The sequence below is a fragment of the Amblyomma maculatum genome, chromosome 11, assembly GCF_055883805.1.
Source record: "Amblyomma maculatum isolate TAMU_Amacu chromosome 11, ASM5588380v1, whole genome shotgun sequence".
NCBI lineage: Eukaryota > Metazoa > Arthropoda > Arachnida > Ixodida > Ixodidae > Amblyomma > Amblyomma maculatum.
The window spans coordinates 36,067,658-36,075,652 of record NC_139354.1 but is presented as its reverse complement, the minus strand read 5'-3'; the positions used below and the strand labels follow the sequence as shown (position 1 = coordinate 36,075,652).

General features: G+C 47.4%; 1 pseudogene across 1 annotated transcript; it reads right to left on the bottom strand.

Annotated features, from left to right (window-relative positions):
- Positions 1 to 2,663: 2,663 nt before the first annotated feature.
- Positions 2,664 to 6,196, bottom strand: LOC146173485 (uncharacterized; annotated as a pseudogene). The gene is made up of 3 exons (XR_014701999.1): positions 5,936 to 6,196; positions 5,523 to 5,616; positions 2,664 to 5,290 (listed from the first exon to the last, which is right to left on the bottom strand). The product of XR_014701999.1 is annotated as an uncharacterized LOC146173485 (transcript).
- Between the last annotated feature and the right edge of the window lie 1,799 nt (positions 6,197 to 7,995).

Genomic DNA, 7,995 nt, shown 5'->3' with positions numbered 1-7,995 from the left:
CCAGCATTGTCCGTTTTCGACAATTGCAAATCTTTCCTGCATTCCCGGGAAATCACTTAATGGCCGTATGCGTCATGCTCCTTTCTTGTCCTGCAAGTCAGCGGACATGTCACTCTGTCGTCTTCTTTTGGACAGTAGGCATTCATCACTGGAGGATAGCACTTCTCGACTGGAAGGGTGAACAAATGAAAGAAAGCACTTCCTGCTATTTCCCGCAGGGGGACGTTTCTTTGTGTTTTTCCAGACGTTCTCTTGACGGGGTCAATTTGGCATTTGCAGGGTGTCCACAAAGCAAAACAGGCTTACAAAACAGGATTCCTGGAAACAGGCTCACTTAGAGCCATTGGACCATCACCACATATCCACAGCACTTATCCATGCCCACAGGCGAACAATAGAGCGCGCAAATGCGGATGCACGGTCGTAACAGTATACAGCTTTGAGTTGATAGATATTTTCATTATATTACACGTACCAAGGTTTGTTGAAAACCACCCGGACACGTCCATTTCACATGTGTGGATGCACATGTGTGTTGCAATGTATAACGCTGTGAGTTGAGATAGATATTTACATTATATTACAGGTACCAACGTGGACTAAAAACCACCCGGACACGCCCATCCGACACGGAAACAAAAGGGCAAGACCATTGGCCAAGGAGCTCTCGCTGCCCAAGGTAGAAAAGTTCCTCGGCCAAAAAGCTTACGATCTTCTTTCGTTGACGCGCCAGGACAGGGAAAAGCGCAAGTCGGCGCCGGATCGATGAGACAGCCTCACAACGATTGCGCTAGCTACAATCAGCAATCCTGCAAAGCGACCGCGGGGACGTCTACAATTTATCTGAAATCGGTTAATACCTAGACTTCTGAAACCAGCATGAACTGCCCTACAAAAAATTGGCAGAGGCTTAGCTTGGTTAAACCCGGTAGGTCGCGAAAGCATCCTTAGCAGTAGGCGGCATCGTAGTCACGCGCACCGCCGTCTGTCACGGACGGCGCGAGTCGGTCGCCGCTTTATACAGCTGTATAACGTCACAACACCTGTGGCGCTAATGGCGGAGAGAGCGGGAGTTAGGTTGCCGTTCATGCGCACCGCCGTCTCTCACGGACGACGCGAGTTGGTCGCCCAGCTTTGAGGCGTGACGTCACACAGAGGTCATACGAAAGGTCATTTCATGTGCACCGCCGCCGCACCGCAAAGGCTTGAAAGTAAAAGTAGTGTTGCTTTCGCAATAAAAACACGAGCAACGACGCATTTCTGGGCATTGTGATGATTGGATTCTTGATGTGGGCAGTTGGGGCACTGCGCTGTTCGCACAATGCCCCATCGTTGCAGCCGGTCTCGTGTAGGCAGCACCCTCCCCACCCCTTCCAAAAGTCACATTATGGCACGCAAATGCCCTGACAGAAACGATGCTGTGAGTGGTAACCAACAAGTGGAATCCGCCCTTCGCCTACGCCCCACAGGCACCAGTGAAAGGAGTAACATTCCCATTGATTTAACTACTCTGTTCGCCTAGATGTCTAAGTCCGGGCTGACACGATGAGCGTGGCGACGAACTTCCAGCATACACGAATAAAAAAACAGGCATCCGGAAAGCCTGAGGTCCCCTGTTGAGTGGTATGTCAGGGACAAGCTCCCTCACACTTATGCGTAAAAAATAGAAGGCTAGCACCCGCGCTAGGCACTCATCCCTTTGCAGCAAACGAACGTAGCGCAGAGCCAGCAGCCGAAAGCAGACAGACAAAGAAGGGAAGGCGAACCCACCCTTTGAACGTGGCTGGCCGAGTGCCGCACAGCATACCAGCTCCGTGCGACCTGCCCAAAAAATGAACTCACAAGAGACTGAAGGAAAGGCAAATTCTGAAAGGTGGATGAGTAACATGTTCTATGTACCATATTCGCCCGCAGAAAACCGTGTGGACAAGAGTTCAAAGGCACTAGCTGTAGCCACCTTGCTGCGTACCTCGTTCAAAACAGAACTGCATATGGTGCCTGGATGCTCTCTCTCGGCCCCGCTCCGTTCAGGGTGAGGACAACCGCGTCGTCTGCTACGGCGTCCGCCATTGCGTAGCCCGTCACTCGGGTAGCGCGCTCCAAGCACACGAATATACCACTAAATTTTCATCCGCAAGCGCGTTTCGCGCTGACAAAGACCCTTGAAGAGGTGGCAGGCCATAATAATAGATCAGGGAGGCTCATGTTTTGATAGTATAGTTTTGCTCAACCTATGTTGCAAAGCGTTCTCCTATAAAGAGGCGTGTTTTTTTTTTTAATTCCAGGTAGGAAATGCTCGCGTAGAAAGTACGAGACGTGAATCGCTGTGTTCTCGCGCCGCGCATGGCAGATGATCCTTATTGACATGGTGTGGACTTGTTCCCTGTAGCATAGGATCTAGATGTTACACGTTCCCAAAGCAAACTGCTGAATTCTTTAAATTTTTACTGAAGTGTCATTACGAAGCATCAAAATGCTAATTTGAATTGTATGAACAAAAAAATTCTTATAGATGTAAATACTGGTATTGACATCAGTGTTGGGGAATATACTTCAGCAGCTATTATCATGCTAGCTCCGGATACACCTGTAGTTTAAAAGAACAGGCGTACAGAGCAATGTTTTGAAAGCTTTTATTCGTTTAACAGATAGTGAGCCAGAAGGGGAAATGAGCTGAGTATAAAATGCAAATAATTGCAGAAAAGAAAACAGTAGAAAATGTGTAGCATGACGAGAATCCCAAATTGAAAAAAGCAGACAACATTGAAACACTGTTCCTAAACCAAAATGGAGGAACATATAATGTGGCTATGTACAGAGAAAAACATGACACTTTCTGAGCTTATGGCAGGTTGACTCCTGCACGTCTTACTTGCATTTCCATTAATTGTTCTTGCCCCAATTTGACGAAGGTGTATGCGTAACCGCAGTCTCGCGTAGCTTGAAACGAGCATCTTCTGAACTGCTTCCTTGTGCTGTTCGCATGTTTCCAGATTGAATCGCAACATCTTGCTCAGATATGCTGTTATTGCCTGCACTGGCGATTTAATGGTGAGTGCGCTATCAGTCCAAGTGGTGATGCCGCGGAAATGCTCTTCGCAATATGGTGCTCATGACTTGACCGCTTGGATAGTGAAGGTTGTTTCCATCGCTAACATATTCCTTCAGCGCTGTTAAATATGCATGCTCACTGCTGTTGGATCCCAAGACTGCAGTCTTGCACTGTTCGCAGGAGTCAAACGCTTTGACAATGCTTTTGACAAGAAACCCACCAATTTGGAAAAGAATAGCGCAATCAGCTGATTGTAGCTCCTCAATGAAAAATATCTCTGCGTCGTCAATGCCTTCTACTTCTGCTTCAGCCTGCTCTTTCAGGCTTTTCGACAGCATGTCAACAAGGTATTGGCCATCGTCGATTTTATAGTTTGTTGTCGTTGGTGTGTGCAAAAACTGGCTCACGCAAACAAGCTTAAATGCACACTTCATGTCGTAGGCATTCGGAACCGGTTTCCTGAGACGTACGACGGAAAATAGGTTTTCCAGGCAGTCCTGGAGTATTCTACTAGTCAAAAAAAAACTTGTAGCCTTCTCCCTTCAAGAGCGTGTCCTGCAGTCGAAGAACGACGGTTGTAGAAATCATGAGACCTGCTTGAGATGGCTTCCACTGAGGCGTGTTGCCTGCTTTCATACCTTGAATAGCATCAAGTGCCAACATAAGTGTGCTGATAGCTGAATGGTATTTCTCCATGTTTCGAAGGCTTAGGGCCGTTGATGGGTGTCGTGAAGACATAATCGTGTACCATTTAGAAATTAGTTCCAGAAACCACGCGGTTGTCTCAGCTTCCGGGCTCAGAATTTGATGCCTCACCAGATACCGGATTGCGGATGGAGCCTCTCTGAAAAACTGTACAGCTACTCCTACTTTCATTTTAGTGAAGTGGCCGGCAGTAACATGCGCCTCTGAGAGCTTTGGAGCTACTTTAAGTTCTTTGTCACTGTCATACTGTACTACAGCGCGTACATGATCTATTCTTACTTCGTTAGATGGCAAGCCATGTTCACATACAGTTGGATCACTTAAAGTAAACACAGATGAATTCAGAAGTTTTCCCCTGATATTTTTTAGAACATGTGCTGCATCTGCAGTAAAAAAAAAAGCTCCTTGCCAGGCAAGGAGCAATATCACATCCTTGCCTGGAAGGCAAGGATGTGATATTGTGCAAACAGTATGAGAATTTCTGTGACTCGCAAATCCAAGCTCCCGCCACATCGCCCAGTTTGAAGCTCCCATGTCCGAAGTCACGACGCGGATTCTCAGCGAAATGTCGGCACAAAGTTCAACAATCTGCAAAATGCACTCCTTGAGGGTCAGGCCATCGACGTGGCTTCCAGTGACATGATATACAATTACTTGCTTCCATCTCTGAGTGAGGCCACCCACCATGAATACGAGGGCATGGTGTGCAGGCTCATCTGGCTTCAGTGGCAAAGTTTTTCCCCCATACACAACATCTCCAGCACGATCAAGTTCGTATCCCTCGGCGATCTCCATTTCGTCAAGAAAAAAGGCACAGTCTTTCTCAACGTCTTCCATGCCTTCATCTTTAGCAAGTCGACCACCTCAGCTAGGATCCCCGGCGTAAACTTCAGACCCTGTAGGCGACGCGCAAGAGTTCTACTGGACGGAAGTGGGTACCCAAGTCTCCTAACTGTTTCATAACCCGAGGTTCCACATGCAAGTTTAATCTGAAGTGCTTGCCGGATTGTTTGTGGTGACCATGTGCTCCCCTGGTTACTGTTTCGTGAAAATGCTTCCACTTGATCTTTGTTCAAGAACTTCATGCGCTTTCCAACATTTTCTAAGTTATTTTCCAGCTTATTCACTTTTTTGTAAGGCATTGAATGGTTGTATTTGCCTTGCTGTGCGCTTCATGGAGCTGGTTATATTTTCTCGTCATATCTGCCAGTTGCTTATTTAACTCTGCGCAGGAGCTATTAGCAGATTGTTGGTCATGAACTCCAGTAGACAGCGCAGCAGGAGCCGAGCTTTGCGCATTGTTTCTGTCACTTGGCGAAAGGCTCAGGCTGGCTGCTTTTGGGTTGCAGTCATGTCCTGGAGGCAGTTCATTGCTGCTTTTCAGGGACGCTGAAGCTGTTTCCTTGCTTTCAGGTGAGGCGGCAGCTGTTAGTGAAGATTCATCTTCACATGGCGACAACCCTTCTTCACATGCCACGGATGACACAGAAGGTCGCATCCTTTCTTTCGGTGGCTTCCTCTGCCGCGGCAAGGCTACAACAGCAAAACAAAAAAATTATAATAATATTAGTAAAGTAAAAATAAATAAATAATAATAATAATGAACAAGTTGAAGGTGCAAATAAGAATGCCTGTTGCCGGAATTAGATTTAAGCCTGGAATTGCAAGCGCTAGCACATTAGTGCTGTTGACATTTGTCAAAATACGACAACGGCAAGCGGCCTTATGAATGCAACGCTGATGTCAAAGTATTGTATGTACTTACCGTTAAAGGGAAATACGGTTGGCACAGCATTTGGTTTCAACTTCTTCCAGCCGTCGGCCCGATTTTGTTCGAAGTTGTTCTCTTCAAAGTGGGCCTGCAGGCAATGTCAGAACCGGGACATAATGAGTGAAGCTTTTAATATAATATCGATATGGATCATCAACGCATATTTCTTTCAGTACTTAGTTCGCATGCAACATATTTAGCACCCTCGAAAGATTCCGGCGTTGTACAGTTTCATGATGCAGGCATAGAAAACTCATTCATTACATGACAGCCTTTTTATTGCGTTTTAGTGCACAGGCTGCCAGGCGTCACACATTGCACAGCACAAACGGACAGACTCCAATAGCGGTTACTACACGTGCACGGCAATAAGTTGTAGACACGAAAAACGAAGGCACAATACTCACTTGGCATACGCATGATCCCTTTGTCGGCTGCCACCTGTCGCGCTTGACTTTCACAATCCACAGGAGCCTTCTTTTCGGTTCTGTTGGAAAATGAAACATTCTCCAACCATTTCTGGAGTGGTTCGTACACAACGGCACGCAGCAACCAGGCATTCTGCGCCGAAAACCACAGCCAGGCGGCCGCGCAAAGTTCACGCGTGCTGCTTCCGTGGGGACTGGGCTATGCAATGGCGGACAGCGGCTACGAAAACCGGTCGAAGCGGCGACAGCTCCTTCAAAGAATGTCCCCACCCTGAACGGAGCAGAGGCGAGAGAGAGCATCCAGGCACCCTAGAACTGCACATCGAACAGCGCCACCTAGATTTTTCGTTTGTCTAGATGGCGCTTCGCCGAAGCTGCTTCTGGTCTGCCATTTAAAAACACCGTCTGCAGATTCCACACAAAATGCATAAAATTACGCCATAGAGCGAATGTAAGCGAAGGTTTAATCTATACGTCGAGGACGGCATCCGGTTTCGCCGAGCCGCTGCGTTCGATCCAGCGCGGAGCTTGCGTACAGTAGGACGACCAAACACGGTGATAAGGTTCGCCTTAAATGAGTCCCAATTCGTGATTTCGGCTTCGTGGTTACGATACCACAGGTTGGCGACTCCGGTCAAATAAAAGATAACGTTTGTTAACTTTGTTGCATCGTCCCATTTATTGTACGAACTCACTCGCTCGTATGACACAAGCCAGTCGTCACAGTCGGTGTCGTCAAATCCGCTACCATTACCCTAGAGGGGACGATGCACCGAAAACAGCCGACAGGAAACTCCTACACATGTGGGAAGCAAAAAAAAGGTATGGAAAGACACCTCCGGTGTAAGAGATGGAACCGAAACCTAAGGCGAAAAATAGCCAGGCACAATAAGGAAACTGAGGATTATGCAATTAAACTCTGCGAGCAAAACTGGTGTAACAGGTGCGATGAAATGGAGGGCAACATGAGCCTTTCAAAGACGTGGAGCCTGATACGATATCTTCTTGACCCCGACAGTTCGAAAACACAGTCAAACACAACAATAGCTAAGGCAAGACACGCGTTCGAGGGGACTGACGCGGAACTAATAACTAAACTCGTAGACACATATGTCGGCGATACAACATTCCTCCCTCTTAGGCAATACGCAAGCCCACCGAACGAGGCCCTCGACGCGCCCATCTCAGAAGCGGAAGTTAGAGCCGAAATCCTGAGCTTAAAGACGCGATCAGCTCCCGGCTCCGATGGAATAACAAATAAAATGCTACGAAACCTAGACGATGCTTCCATAACGGCACTCACCAACTACATGCAAGAAGTATGAAGTAGCGGTCGTCTTCCCCAGCAGTGGAAAACTGCAAACGTTGTGCTAATTCCAAAACCTGGCAAGCCCCCGAAATTGGAAAACCTCAGCCCTATTTCTCTAACCTTATGCATTGGAAAGCTTATGGAACGCATAATCCAAACAAGGCTAACTAATTTCATGGAGAAAAACGACCTGTAGATGGTCGGGTTCCGACCGGGCCTGTGCACACAGGATGTAATGCTCCGATTACAACATGACATAATTGACTCGAAATTCAGAGACGCGAAGGTAATTCTAGCACTAGATCTAACTAAAGCATTTGACAACGTAAAACACCAGGCAATTCTCGCGGGACTACAGGAATTAGGAGTCGGCGAGAGGACATATAATTACGTAATGGATTTCCTGACAAACAGGACGTTGAAACTAAAGTTTCAGAACCTAGAATCCCCCACTGTCCACCTGGGAAGTAAAGGAACTCAGCAAGGCTCGGTGCTCTCCCCCTTCCTTTTTAACGTGGTGATGAGAGGCCTTCCTGCCGCTCTTAAAGTCATAAAAGACCTGAAGTTCAGCATTTACGCGGACGACGTTAATCTCTGGATGAACAATGGCAGCGATGGCAGCATAGAGGAACGCCTACAGGCGGCAACGGACACCATTGTGTCCTACGCGGCCGAAAGGGGTCTTTCGTGCTCTCCGCAAAAATTCGAACTTTTCATATAAAATCCAAAG